The sequence below is a fragment of the Macrobrachium nipponense genome, chromosome 2, assembly GCF_015104395.2.
Source record: "Macrobrachium nipponense isolate FS-2020 chromosome 2, ASM1510439v2, whole genome shotgun sequence".
Lineage (NCBI taxonomy): Eukaryota > Metazoa > Arthropoda > Malacostraca > Decapoda > Palaemonidae > Macrobrachium > Macrobrachium nipponense.
This window is the reverse complement of record NC_087201.1, coordinates 4,613,748-4,628,747: the sequence shown is the minus strand read 5'-3', so window position 1 is coordinate 4,628,747 and position 15,000 is coordinate 4,613,748.

The window sequence follows — 15,000 nt, the reverse complement described above, 5'->3', positions numbered from 1 at the left end:
GAAGTGTGTGTATATATATATATATATATATATATATATATATATATATATATATATATATATATATATATATATATATATATATATATATATATATATATATATATATATATATATATATATGATATATATATATATACAGATACACATATATATTATATATATACCATCATAAATGTTAAGTAACAGACATCGCAGACATCGCTCGATATACTGTTCAGCATACATCGGGAATAAATTACTCCCAGGCTCGTTTTGTGTTTTGAACGAAACAACGTCTTGAATGCTGACGGGCAAGAATTGTTAATCGTTTGTATTTCCCTTGGGATAGAAGTTATTCCCCAGGTATAGAGAATTGAACAAATTATTATTTGTCTCTCTCCTAATATATTTCTCAACATTTTTCAATATGTTTTCCTACTTTTTGTGCTTTGTTTCAATAACAAGCTAATGCTTTATGAATATATCTTGATGCTTAGTGGATTATTGTCTATTGTAAATTATAATTGCCACTTTCTTTCTTATGGTTATATAAATAAGGATTGAAAATTAGATTGTCAATGATATTTAAAAGAGACAACAATCCACTAAAAATCAAGATTTATTTATAAAGCAGTTAGTTTGTTAGTGAAACAAAGCACGAAAGCAGCGATAGCTAACTAAAAAAATTTGGAAATATCTGTAAATTCTACAGGACTATGGATCCAGATTATGATTTGATATAACGAAAAACTATCTACCTTTGAGACCTGGGTAAAAAAAAGTAAAAACGATAGGAAATTTAATTGAAAGTTTGAGAAAGAGCATAAACTCTTTTTAAGGAAAAATTTAAGTTTCCTGTCTTGGATATCTTGTCACTTGCCTCTCGTGAAAAAAAAAAATGCTCATGACACGTTAAAAATAGAATTAATTAATGTTGTTCTAGAAATTTTAGATATGCCTACCTCCGGCGGCCAGGCATAATTCCCCGAGTCCATACAGTTCACGGAGTATTTCTCGACAGTGACTCAAGTGTGACTTTGTTATTCCTAGGGTCAATTTATAATTCTTCTAAGTGCCTCATTGATTACTTGAAATAATCCTGTTTCGAATGATTTAGCGATGTTTACGTATAAATATTCCTAACAATACCGAAATAATGACGTCCTTACTTGGAGCGCGTCCATTAATCGTAAAAAAGGAAAAAAAATCAGTAACAAGCTACTGACTTGTCATTTATGAAACAACGGAAGAAACGAAAGCCGTACAAAGCGAGCGTTTAGACGCGGCTGTGGCTCATTCAAGATTTTTTTCATTTATCTCAAAATCTCATTAAATGGCGGTCAACGACATGGGAATTTTGGCATCAAGGAACAGTTAACTGGAAAGTTAAGTATATTTTAGTTTAGCCAGACCGCTGAGCAATTAAATTAACAGCTTTCCTAAGACTGGCCCGAAGTATTACATTTTATTTTTTTAAGTTATGCTTAGCAACGGACCTATAGCTTATTGTGGGATCCGAACCACATTATCTCCAGAAATGAATTTCTAATCGCCCGAAATAAATACCTGTGGTTGCGCATCGTAGCAGCGGTGAGCTAACATGGGCTACCAAATTGATAGGCAGGTATGCAGACCACTCGTCAACGAGGAACTAATAGTAGAGAGATTCACCGCATAAAGGGAAGTTATAGGGGCCGATTAAATGTTATTTGGCATACTATAATTTTCAAGAATTAACGCCATCACGTGTAGTACCGACGGGTATCATCGCGGTATCAAGACCAATCACGGAAGAGTTGTCCGATTCCACGCTAGATTATGTGTGGGAAGAATCACCCCGCCCCCTTCCCCCTACAAACCCCATCCGCGGTGTATCATTGAGGAGGAAACAGAATGGGAAAGTTCCTCGCCGGGATAATGAGATTTTCCATTTGCATGGAAAAACTCGCGGGTGGTTGTCCTGATGAATTCTATTTTTGGATTTCACAATCATTCTCATGATGTTCTTAGTTCCCAACTGAAGGACGGTGAGGAAATGACATATGATGCAATTGCTATAAACTATGAGGATTTCTGGATTTAGGGAAACGTCTTGAATCACTTAAGCCGTGAACTCTGCTATCAAAGTGCTTCTCCTTACCAAACCATATCGCTCATATAGTTCTGTATTAAAAGTAATGACTTTTATCATCGTGCTAAGGAGGAGAAAATTCTTAAAATGGTATTTTGCACACACACACACACATATACACACACACACACACGTCCTACGTCTTGCTCTCTGTGACGGTATTTAACCTGTTATGATTCAGAGCTGGGAAACGTTGACAATTTTCCTCATTAATCTGTGTTGGTAAAAGATCTCAAATTATCTATGAATGCCTATTTTTAGGTGTGAAAATCCTTGTTTTTTTTATAACTCCTGTTTTAGGGCAAAATTCCTACCTAGCTTTTGTTTAGATGAATGAGGTAAATATTACAAATGTTCTTCAGAAGAATGGACTTTTAAAGATAAGTTCGTTTGTGCTTACAATTCATGTATATCTTCCATGTGAAATGACGCAGATATATAAGGCACCTAAGAAAACCACGATTGCCGGAGGCATTATTTTCAAAGGCACTCTCTGAAATGAAATAAATGAGCGCATGAATATTTTTTTTTTCAATTGCGAACACAACGAGCTGTTTGCTTTTCTATCTGTTCAATGATGGACAGACTGCTGATACTACCTTAGCAAACTTTTTCGTTGATAACTTCTTGGTAAATCGCAATGTCAGTGATTTCAGAGTAATAGATTGTTTAGTCCAGGGTTATAAGAAGCACATGCTGGTGTTAGTGGGGACTTGATCTCTGGATATTTCTATACAGTTTATTTTAATGTGCCAAGTATACATGGGTACATTTTGTAATTAAGTATAAAAACTATAATCAATTGTTATTTTTTTGTTCTATTCGTAGCTATTCATACTAAAGCATGCATTAAACCTAGCATCTTTATAAGTTATATGTCAGCAAGTAGGCCTTAAGTGGACTTCAGCAAAGTGGGTATGGAACCATATTGGGGAATTCATTGTGGTGTGGAGTCATCAAAAGGTTGAGAAGAACTCCTGGTTTAGTCAATGTGAGTTAAAAAAAAAAAAAAAAAAAAAAAAAAAAAAAAAGTGAATCGGATCACGTCATAGATAAGATAGAACCTGAGAAATGGACAGGTATCATGAAAGAGAGAGCTGGTTGGAATACATTAAGCAATAATGACAATGGGCTGAAAACTGCTAGTTTGAATTAATCCCGTCAAGAGTATTTAAGATAAGCAGACAGGTTGATGAAAGTGACTACAGCAATGAATCAGTTAGATTATCATGACTTTTTAAATTTACACTGCTCTGTAATGTGTCCATTTCGTAGGCTGCACGATGTCTTAGATTTGTTCTTCTCTTTTTGTAATCTACTGTAATTGGAATCTGTAATGAGCATAACTTTAACATTACAACAGTTATCAGAAAAATATGCAAATTTTATCTGATGAGAGTAATTTAGACGTTAAATAGTGTTAATTTGAAAACTTTATCTTACTTGTATTGTGAGAAAGAACATAAAGAAGCTGTTGTCAAGAATTTTAGATAAGAAAAATCAATCTGCAGCAAAATTTTTTATTTTCTATTTTTTTCATGACCACCCAGAAGCGGAATGAGACGTTCCTAGACTACTAGAAACACATGTGAAACTCACTGACCCCAAACATTAAGACAAGTGGTTCCTACACAATAGGACAAGTGATCCTTCGAAAGTTGCCATTGAAAAACTGAACTTGCAGGAATGTACTTTAGTTTTCCTTTTGCATACGATCTGATACTTTTTCTTGTCTACACGTAAAAATTGTCATATATATATATATATATATATATATATATATATATATATATATATATATATATATATATATATATGTATATATATATATATATATATATATATATATATATATATATATATATATATATATATATATTCAAAGTAGCACAAAGGAACACGTAGTTGAGAACATACTTAAATCCAAAGTAGTAAGTAAGTGAACACAGGAACTTGAAAACGTAGAATATAATACGAAAATACCCGTTCCAAGTCACTGTTTTACTCACCTTTCAACCGTGGAGTTAAGGGGATTATATATATATATGATATATATATATATATATATATATATATATATATATATATATATATCTGTGTGTGTGTGTATGTATATATATATATATATATATATATATATATATATATATATATATATAATATATATATATATATCAGCATGATTTACTTTATTCTCTAACCCATACTGAAAGCTCAATTTGTAGATTGTTTTACTAGAAATATGAAGCTGGTAATCATAATTAACGACATGTTTTAACTTTCCAAAGATCTCATCAAGTTTTTCTGTAATTTTATCGCCAGCTCTTAAATTATCTCTATTTGTTATAACTGCAGATCATCGACTACTTTACACATCATCGACAATTGGTTTCACCAATTACAGCGTGAGTTGACAAAAGACAATAACCTAGGTGATGTCCCCCAAGAACAGATTATCGACGAACTATGTATGAATGTAATGGAACAAGTTCAGTTCTTTTTATGGTGGTACAAAATCGTCAATCTTATTATGATTTTTAGATAGGGAATAACAATTGATGATAAAAAATGAACGAGGCTATTGCTTTATGGTTGGTATGACAATATTCATACAGATGAGGATATTATTAATATTATCATTATATAATTATTATTATTATTATATTATTATTTTTTTTTTTTTTTTTTTTTTTTTGCTCTATCACAGTCCTCCATTCGACTGGGTGGTTTTTATAGTGTGGGGTTCCGGGTTGCATCCTGCCTCCTTAGGAGTCCATCACTTTTTCTTACTATGTGTGCCGTTTCTAGGATCACTCTTCTGCATGAGTCCTGGAGCTACTTCAGCCTCTAGTTTTTCTAGATTTCTTTTCAGGGATCTTGGGATCGTGCCTAGTGCTCCTATTGATTATGGGTACGATTTCCACTGGCATATCCCATATCCTTCTTATTTCGATTTTCAGATCTTGATACTTATCCATTTTTTCCCTCTCTTTCTCTTCAACTCTGGTGTCCCATGGTATTGCGACTCAATGAGTGATACTTTCTTCTTGACTTTGTCAATCAAACGTCACGTCTGGTCTGTTTGCACGTATCACCCTATCCGTCCTGATACCATAGTCCCAGAGGATCTTTGCGTGATCGTTTTCTATCACTCCCTCAGGTTGGTGCTCGTACCACTTATTACTGCAAGGTAGCTGATGTTTCTTGCACAGACTCCAGTGGAGGGCTTTTGCCACTGATCATGCCTCTTTTTGTACTGGTTCTGTGCAAGAGCCGGGCATTCGCTTGCTATGTGGTTTATGGTTTCATTTTCGTATTGCACTTCCTACATATGGGAGAGATGTTATTTCCGTCTATCGTTCTTTGAACATATCTGGTTCTTAGGGCCTGATCTTGTGCCGCTGTTTATCATTCCTTCAGTTTCCTTCTTTAGCTTCCCCTCTGTAGCCATTGCCATGTGTCATCGCTGGCTAGTTCTTTAGTCTGTCTCATGTATTGTCTGTGCATTGGGTTTGTTGTGCCAGTCCTCTGTTCTGTCTGTCATTATCTCCTGTCTCTGTATATTCTGGGTCTTCGTTCTACTTTTATTAGTCCTTCTTCCCATGCACTCTTTAGCCACTCGTCTTCACTGGTTTTTAGATATTGCCCAGTGCTCTGTTCTCGATGTTGACGCAGTCCTCTACACTTAGTAGTCCTCTCCCTCTTCCTTTCGTGTTATGTATAGTCTGTCCGTATTTGCTCTTGGGTGTAGTGCTTTGTGTATTGTCATATGTTTCCTGGTTTTCTGATCTATGCTGCGGAGTTCTGCCTTCGTCCATTCCACTATTCCTGCGCTGTATCTGATTACTGGCACTGCCCATGTGTTTATGGCTTTTATCATAATTCCGGCGTTGAGTTTTGACTTGAGTATCGCCTTGAGTCTCTGCATATATTCTTTCCTGATCGTGTCCTTCATCTCTTGGTGTTTTATACCCCTCCTTCCATTATTCCCAGGTATTTGTATCCAGTCTCATCTATGTGTTTGATGTTGCTCCATCTGGTAGCTTTATCCCTTCAGTTCTCGTTACTTTGCATTTTTGTATGTTAGTACTAAGGCGCATTTTTCTATTCCAAACTCCATCCTGATGTCCCCAGATACAATCCTTACAGTCTGGATTAGGGTATCTATTTTCCTTGATGCTCTTACCATACAGCTTGATGTCGTCCATGAACATCAGAAGGTTGATTCTGTTGCCTCTTTTCTTGAGTTGGTACCTGGCATCCATCTTCTGTAGTACTTTTGTCATGGGAATCATGGCTACTACGAAGAGTAGTGGGACGTGAGTCGCCCTGGAAGATCCCTCTCCTGATGTTAACCTCTGCTAGTCTTATTCCAGATCTTGTAAGTATTGTATTCCAGTTGCGCATTGTATTTTTGAGGGAAGCTGATGGTGTTTTCCTCTGCCCCATATATTTTCAGGCATTCTATTAGCCATATGCTTGGTATCATGTCGAAGGCTTTCTTATAGTCTATCCATGCCATGCTTAGGTTGGTTTTTCCTTCTCCTACTGTTCTTCATTACCATTTTGTCTACCAGGAGCTGGTCTTTTGTGCCCACTACACTTCCTTCTGCAGCCTTTCTGTTGGTGGGGGGGGGGGATGGTGTTTGTCTCCTCTAGGTAATTGTATAGCCTTTCACTGATGATATCTTTTAGTAACTTCCACATTATTGGTAGGCAGGTGATAGGCCCTGTAGTTTACTGGCTATATTTCCCTTACTCTTGTCTTTTTGTACTAAGGATGTTCTTCCTGTGGTCATCCATTTGGTGCATGGTGATTTGATGATACAATGCTGGAGTTGTTCTGCTATTCGTGGGGTGTAGGGCCTTGAAGTTTTTGAGCCAGTATCCATGGACTTCATCGGGACCTGGGGCTTTCCAGTTTGGCATTTTGGCATTTTCTTTAGTTGGTGTCTGACTGTGTCTGTCGTGATCTCTGTGAATCTTGTTTTATTCTCCCTGTTTCTTCTTCCTTGACTTCCTGGAGCCATGTTGCATGTTTGTTGTGTGATACCGGATTGCTCCATATGTTTTCCCAGAGTCTCTTACTTGGTTCGGCTTCAGGAATTTCTTGGTGGTTGTCTTCACCTCTTAGTTGGCTGTATAGTCTTTTCTGGTTGGTTCCAAATAGTTTGTTCTGTTTGGTATCCTTATTCCTGTTCATGTACCGTTGGATCTTATGTGCTTTGGCCTTAAGCCTCTGTTTTACATCTTCTATTGTGTTCTTTAGTCCCCTCTCTTGTACTTTGTATTTCTTGTTGAGTTCCTCCCTTGTTTTTTTGCTTCTTAGCCTTTTTTCTGCCATCTCTTTCAGTTTACTCAAGTCAGATCTCATCACCATGATTTGCTTTTTCAGGCGCCTTTTCCAAGGAGGTTGCTGTTTTGGTTTGTTTTGGTTTCTGTTGGGTTGGTTGTGCTGGTAGTGTTGGTCGAATCCAATCATCGTTTTGCTACTAATCTTGCTCCTGCATATGCCAAGTTATTTGTTTCTGTGATACTGGTGGTGTGTATTATGCCCATTATTTCATTGACCTCACTTGTTTTCTCCCTTAATTTCTTGGTGTTGTAGGCTTTCATGGAGGGAATCTTTGTTCTCTCTGTATCTGGCTCCATCTATTGTCTAATCTTTTCTACCCATTCCGTCCTCTCTGTTACTTCGTCGGTGTTTCTTTGTGTGTTATTGTTTGATACCTCATCATCCCTGTCGTCTCTTCTGTGGCATCGTCTCTCAGTTCGTCTTCGTGTAATTCGTTGTCGTGTGAAATTTCCCTTTTCAGTTCTTCTCTTTCTGTTGGGGAGAGCCAGTTCATTTTCTTTATGTTCCTTACTTGGTCTGCCAGCCTCTGCTCTGTTTGGGGGTGTTATCCTCTCAATGCTGATGTTGACCAACCTTCTTCTATATCCTCCTCTCTCCGTCGGGTTGCTTCTGATGTAGCATCCTCCATATTTCCTTATTTTCTTCTCTCGTCCATTTCTTCCTTTGGTTTGCTTCTGTAGTTCCAATCTCAGGCTGTTGGTAACTGTCGTTTGTGTTGGTCAGTTGCTGGATGACGACCTCCAAGTACCTGACCATCTTCCCCTTCAATTGGGTTGAATACCTGGCTGCCGGACAAAGCTCCTCTGTTTGCCAGAGGTTCCATTTACGTCGTTGTCGTTTATTCCTTCATTTCTTAACATCATTGCTGAGTTTTGCTATTTAACCCATAGCTGGACCCTACCCCATCAGTGATAAGTACTCATTTACAGCTGAGTAGACAGAGGAAATTATGGTAAAGATCCCTGCCCAAGGAATCAACGCCGAGGAGAGCGGTCACCCATCAAAGACTGACCAGCCCCAATGTTGCTTAACAGTCCATTGACGACCTAACTCACTCTGCCACGGAGCCACTTATTTTATTATTATTATTATTATTATTATTATTATTATTATTATTATTCATTATTTTATTATTAGAAAGGATGGCAGAAATTAAGCGATTTGTTTTTTTATATATTGTTTTTTCTATTTTCCTTACAATTTGCTTCTCAGGTCTCACGATGTTTTCTGAGTAACTGGCCAATATTCATATTGGAATCTTCAAAAATTATAAATGCTGAAGAATCTTTTATTACAACAAGATATCAGGTCCAGGTCAAGCAGGGTCGTCGTCAGTGCCGGTATTATTCCGTAGGCGTAGTTCAGTTCAGGCTGGGGTCGTCTTAAGTTTAAGGGCTGGTATTGGTGCTGGTATAGCTGGTATAACGTGACGTTTCGACCTTCTCGTAGGTCATCTTCTGACGAGTCGGTTGAAGAGACTGTAGCAAGAAAAGTTTGGGGAACGGTATTTATAGCGGCTCGGACCTAGAGTTGCATTCTCATTGGTCGGGCCGGTCTTGGGCGAAGCCGTGGATCTCGCCTCGAAGGTCTCAGGGATTCTCTCGTGCGAGCGCCACAGAAGACGAGCAGCCTGGTGATGAGAAACAATCCTTCGGCGCCACTGCAGTATCCCTTGAAGAAGACGAGTGTGTTCTACCGTATTTGCCTCGGCAAATACGTCGGTATGACCTCCATGCGTTTCTCCAAGCGAATCTCCTGCCATGCCCAAGAAGGAGCCAAATTCAACCACGCCAGGACTGCTCATAACAAACGGATAAGAAGAAATGATATTATCCCTGATATCACCATAATAGATCAAACAACGGATCCCCGACGTCCTGCGCCTCCTAGAAGCCCTCCATATAGGTAAGGAAACCAAACTTAAATATCACTCAAGAAACGTTTCTCCTTCCACCCACCGCCCGGAGAGCAGCGAGCGACCCCCAGACGATGCCAGATAATCAGGAAACCCCCACAGGATGATACGATTCCTGCTACAGACCGGAATTCCTGGACGTTCATACCCAGGCACACTACTGTGGCGCTCGCACGAGAGAATCCCTGAGACCTTCGAGGCGAGATCCACGGATTCGCCCAAGACCGGCCCGACCAATGAGAATGCAACTCTAGGTCCGAGCGCTATAAATACCGTTCCCCAAACTTTCTTGCTACAGTCTCTTCAACCGACTCGTCAGAAGATGACCTACGAGAAGGTCGAAACGTCACGTTATACCAGCTATACCAGCACCAATACCAGCCCTTAAACTTAAGACGACCCCGGCCCCGCCCGAACTGAACTACGCCTACGGAATAATACCGGCACTGACGACGACCCTGCTTGACCTGGACCTGATATCTGTTCTAATAAAAGATTCCTTCAGCATTTATAATTTTTGAAGATTCCCAATATGAACATTGGCCAGTTACTCAGAAACATCGCTGAGCCTGAGAAGCGAATTGTAAGGAAAATAGAAAAAACAATATACAATCAACTCGCTTAATTCTGCCATCCTTTTTAACAGCATTTGCCTAAAAGAGGGGTCTTCTACCAAAATACACATTCTTTCGGCTACATGACCGTACCGCCCAGCGAGAACCAGGCACGAGGAGCTTCAGGAGGACCCTGCTGCAACGGCAAACTGCACGCCAAGGAACAGAGAGGGCCGCACTTGTCGAGGAAAAGGACAGCTTATACTCCGAGTGGGAGGGCCTCCGCCGTCGTAGCGACCCTGTTGCAGCTCCCCCTCATGCCTCAGACGAAGAAAATGGCGCAATAGACAACCCCCAAGGGCGTGAACAACATGAATACATCACTGACTGCCTTCGCCGCCTGGAGGAAAAAGATGCTGAGAAGAACAGGACGATAACCAAGAAACTTGTCGCCCTCAACGGAGGTAAGTTACGCCTCCCACAAGGGCGAGACGAGTATCATTACCTTACAAGTCACGTCCCAACACCTGACGAAGACAAGATGGATGGGCCTCAACTGCCACTTCATCACGCAGCCGAGGCCGATGGATAAATGCTTGGAAATTGAATATCTCCTCGATGGTATCCAGAAGCAAGAGGACCTTGGGAACTTGCAGACGACTGACGCCCTTCAACCCCTTCTACTTGCCGAAGCCCTCACCAACCGTGGAGACTACCGCAGTGGTATCATCAGCCGTGACCTGAGGGAAGCAGCGAAGCAGTTAGAAACGTGAGGACGTCACTGTATGCAGGGCCGATAAACTGCTGCTTTCGTCCTTATCCAGACTGAGGAATACCGCCGGAAGATTGAAGAAATCCTGGCGGACTCCACGAAATTCCGCAGAATCACCAAGAACCCCATCGATGACCTCAAGCGAGAGGCCAACCGGATTATTGAAACGGTCAACGCCGCCTCGAACGCCCTGCATTTGCCACCCATAAACCGGGTGACCATGATTTAGGCTACATCTATGGGAATGTTAAGACCATAAACAAGGGAACCCCCTTCGCCCCATAATCAGCCAGATCCCTGCCCCTACGTACCTGTTGGCCAAGAAACTCAACACCCTCTTAACCCCATAGTCCCAGATAGGCACAGCCTGAAGTCGTCGGCCGAGTTCTTGGACGCCCTACGAGCAACGCTCCCAGAAGATACATCGCTTCGATGGATGTAGAGTCCCTGTTCACCAACGTCCCCGTTGACGAGACCATACAAATGATCTTGGACAGAGTTTACAGGGACCCCGACACTCCATCCTTAAACATCCAGAGCATGCCCTTCGAGCCCTGCTGGAAATCTGCACTAAGAAGGCCCCTTTTGCTGATCACCACAATTATATGTTCACCAGATCGACGGCGTGGCGATGGGATCTTCCCCTTGGTGTCCTTTTCGCCAATTTCTATATGGGTACCGTCGAAGAGAGGGTCTTCCAGATTTCCAGGAAACCGAGGATGTATGTGCGCTACATTGATGACACCTTCGTCTGCGCCGACTCCCAGGATGAGATAGAGCAGCTGCGACGTGCATTCCATGACCACAGCTGCCTCACGTTCACAGAATGAACATTGCCAAGATCGCCGCCTCCCCTTCCTTGACGTCCTTGTCGAACAGCGAGATTCCGAATTCAGCACGAGGGTGTACACACGAAGCCGACGAACCTGGGAATGTGCATGAACGGTGAGAGTGAGTGCCTGAGAGGTATAAGCGCTCCACCCCATCAGCGCCTTCGTCAGGAGAGCCCTCTCACACTGCTCCTCCTGGAATGACACACACAGTGAGTTGGAGCGCGCCGCCCAGGTCCTCGTCGACAACGGACACACCAATCGTGCTGTTGATGAGTCAATAAGGAAAGGTATGGAAGCCTGGTACCACCGGGAACCCCGCCCCGACGTTGCAGAGCCCATCAAGCTTTTCTACAAGGGGCACTTCCACCAGAGGTACAAGGAGGACGAACAAGCCCTCAAAAAGATCATCGAGGAAAACGTCAGACAGAAATATTAAGATGATTATATATTATAAAACGAAGAAGACGAGCAGCCTGGTGATGAGAAACAATCCTTCGGCGCCCCTGCAGGATCCCTTGAAGAAGACGAGTGTGGTCTACCATTACACATGCCCCGTCCCGAGGATGCCTCGGCAAATACGTCGGTATGACCTCCATGCATTTCTCCAAGCGAATCTCCTGCCACGCCCAAGAAGGAGCCATATTCAACCACGCCAGGACTGCTCATAACAAACGGATAAGAAGAAATGATATTATCCCTAATATCACCATAATAGTACAAAAACGGATCCCCGACGTCTGCGCCTCCTAGAAACCCTCCATAGAGGTAAGGAAAAAACCAAACTTAAATGTCACTCAAGAAACGTTTCTCCTTCCCACCACCGCCCGGAGGAGCAGCGAGCGACGCCCCCCGACAATGCCAGATAATCAGGAACCCCCACAGGATGATACGATTCTGCTACAGACGGAATTCCTGACGTTCATCCCAAGGCACACTACTGTGGCGCTCGCACAAGAGAATCCCCGAGACCTTCGAGCGAGATCCACGGCTTCGCCCAAGACCGGCCCGACAATGAGAATGCAACTCTAGGTCCGAGCCGCTATAAATACCGTTCCCCAAACTTTCTTGCTACAGTCTCTTCAACCGACTCGTCAGAAGAGACCTACGAGAAGGCTCGAAACGTCACGTGATACCAGCTATCCACACCAAATACCAGCCCTTAAACTTAAGACGACCCGGCCCGAACTGAACTAGCCTACGGAATAATACCGGCACTGACGATGACCCCTGCTTGACCAAGACTTGATATCTTGTTCTAATAAAAGATTCCTTCAGCATTTATAATTTTGAAGATTCCCAATATGAAATATTGGCCAGTTACTGAGAAACATCGCTGAGCCTGAGAAGCGAATTGTAAGGAAAAACTAGAAAAAAACAATATATAAAATCAACTCGCTTAATTCTGCCATCCTTTTTAACAGCATTTGCCTAAAGAGGGTCTTCTACCAAAATATTATTATTATTATTATTATTATTATTATTATTATTATTATTATTATTATTATTATTATTATTAAATCTAGGCATTATTCAAATTTCCACCATGATCCCTGTAGTGGAGATAATAGATTGAATTATTAAAAAAAATAGATGATAGAAATCCAGTGTTTAGCTCCAATGGGATTGGAATGGAATATAAAATTTAGGCCAAAGGTCAAGAGCCCAATGACCTATGAGGTCATTCAGCACTGAGTGAGAAATATTTGTTAGGAGAGGGTTGGAAAGTAAATGGAAAAAAAAGAATATGACCAGATTTACAGTAAAAGAAATTGTATCGGTTTGTGGTCAAGGGGCCGAAGTGGCGCTGCAATGTACCTCCAGTAGTGCCTACAGTAGACCGCGTGAGGTGCACTGAGGGCACTACAGCACTATGAAGGTCTTAGCTTCGATAACCAAATCTGCTCCTAAATTATCACATACGAAATTAATGTAGGGTACAGTTACCTTTCTAATGATATATAATGATGTATACTTTCCTTGTTAGTATAATATCTACGATTCAACAAATTCCCCCTACTATATGCATAGTTCTTTGACCAAATTAGGAGACCGTAATTATCAGTAGATGGTGCAAATGGTCTTTTCTTTTTGCTGGATCCTTTTCAACACTGAACTTAACGCTTTCTCACTGGACTGTAATACGTAAAATCAAAAATTTCTTCCACGTTCCTAATGAATTGGTAAACTAAGCCTGCGAACGTTACTTGTTTTCTCCTCTCTCTTTTCCTCGATTTCCTCAACTCCTCACCGTCGATTAAGACATGGCACGACTGATTCCTTGGAATCCATCAACCGACATTCCTTGACGATTTTCCTCTTCCTGGAATCGAAAAGACGAGACGCCACACAAGAAGCAAGACACGGATAGTTAGGCTCAAGTTTTGCAGAAAGAGGGAGTAAGTTAAAAGAAAGGGGGATAGGTCACGTGATCCTTCCAAGGTGAGCGTCTGTCTGGAAAAGAAATAAAAAATAACCTGGAGTGCGACGGCCTTCTGACATAATTGAACGATTCTGAATAGTCTGGATACAACCGACTGAGTAAACAGCCATTTGGGAGGATAAACATCGATCCAGCCTTATTTCCCAACTACTCTGAAGGTACACAGGTCTTTGCTTCCAAGTGCCTTGTGCAAAGCCGGAACTTGCATTCGAAAAGGGGAATGACGTTCTGTTTGTTTATACAAACCTCAATTCACTGATTGGCTGTTGGAAGCGATAGGATGGGATGTTTAACTGCCTCTGAAGTATTACTCTATGACTCGAGCGATTTGTTGTCAACGTGGTTGTTGAGGTCACTTTTTTCATTCCTGTCCTTGTATAAGGGTCTGTGCCTTACCCTTCAATTTTAAATCTTTATGCTTTCGGTAAAGGGTGGGAGAATAATAGTTCATGATTTCCAAAATAACATAAAAAAAAAAGGGGGGGGGGGGGGATGGAGGTGGGGGGGGAAGAAATTGGAATGCAGCCTTCTATCATTTTTCGCAGCATTACTTGCAACGTACTAATGAGGAACTGTCTGTAGATATAGCGTGTTTAATTGTGGCTCGAAATATCCCATTAACCTACACACGCAAATTTGAACGTAAAGAGCAGTACCCTCAATGTTGATATTGCACCTACCCGCCACAATACGTCAAATTTACGTAAAAAATTTGTCTAGCTGCAACACATTTTCTACTATGAAAGCAAATCGAGTAATCGAAACATTATATTCAATTTAGATGATTGCGGCTTACAGTAACGTTTTCATGGAGATACAAGTAAACAAGTATTACTTATTCCTTTTAATGAGTAACGGAAACTATATAAGTCGAAATCAGTCTTCGTTAATTTGGAGAAAAATGGATATTAAAAAAACTTCTCTCATTCCAGTGGTTGTTGTATCATCCTCTCAATGAAAGAAAAATCTAGGGACTGAAAGAAAGTAGAAAAAAAGCAATAAATTCTCGAGGTGACC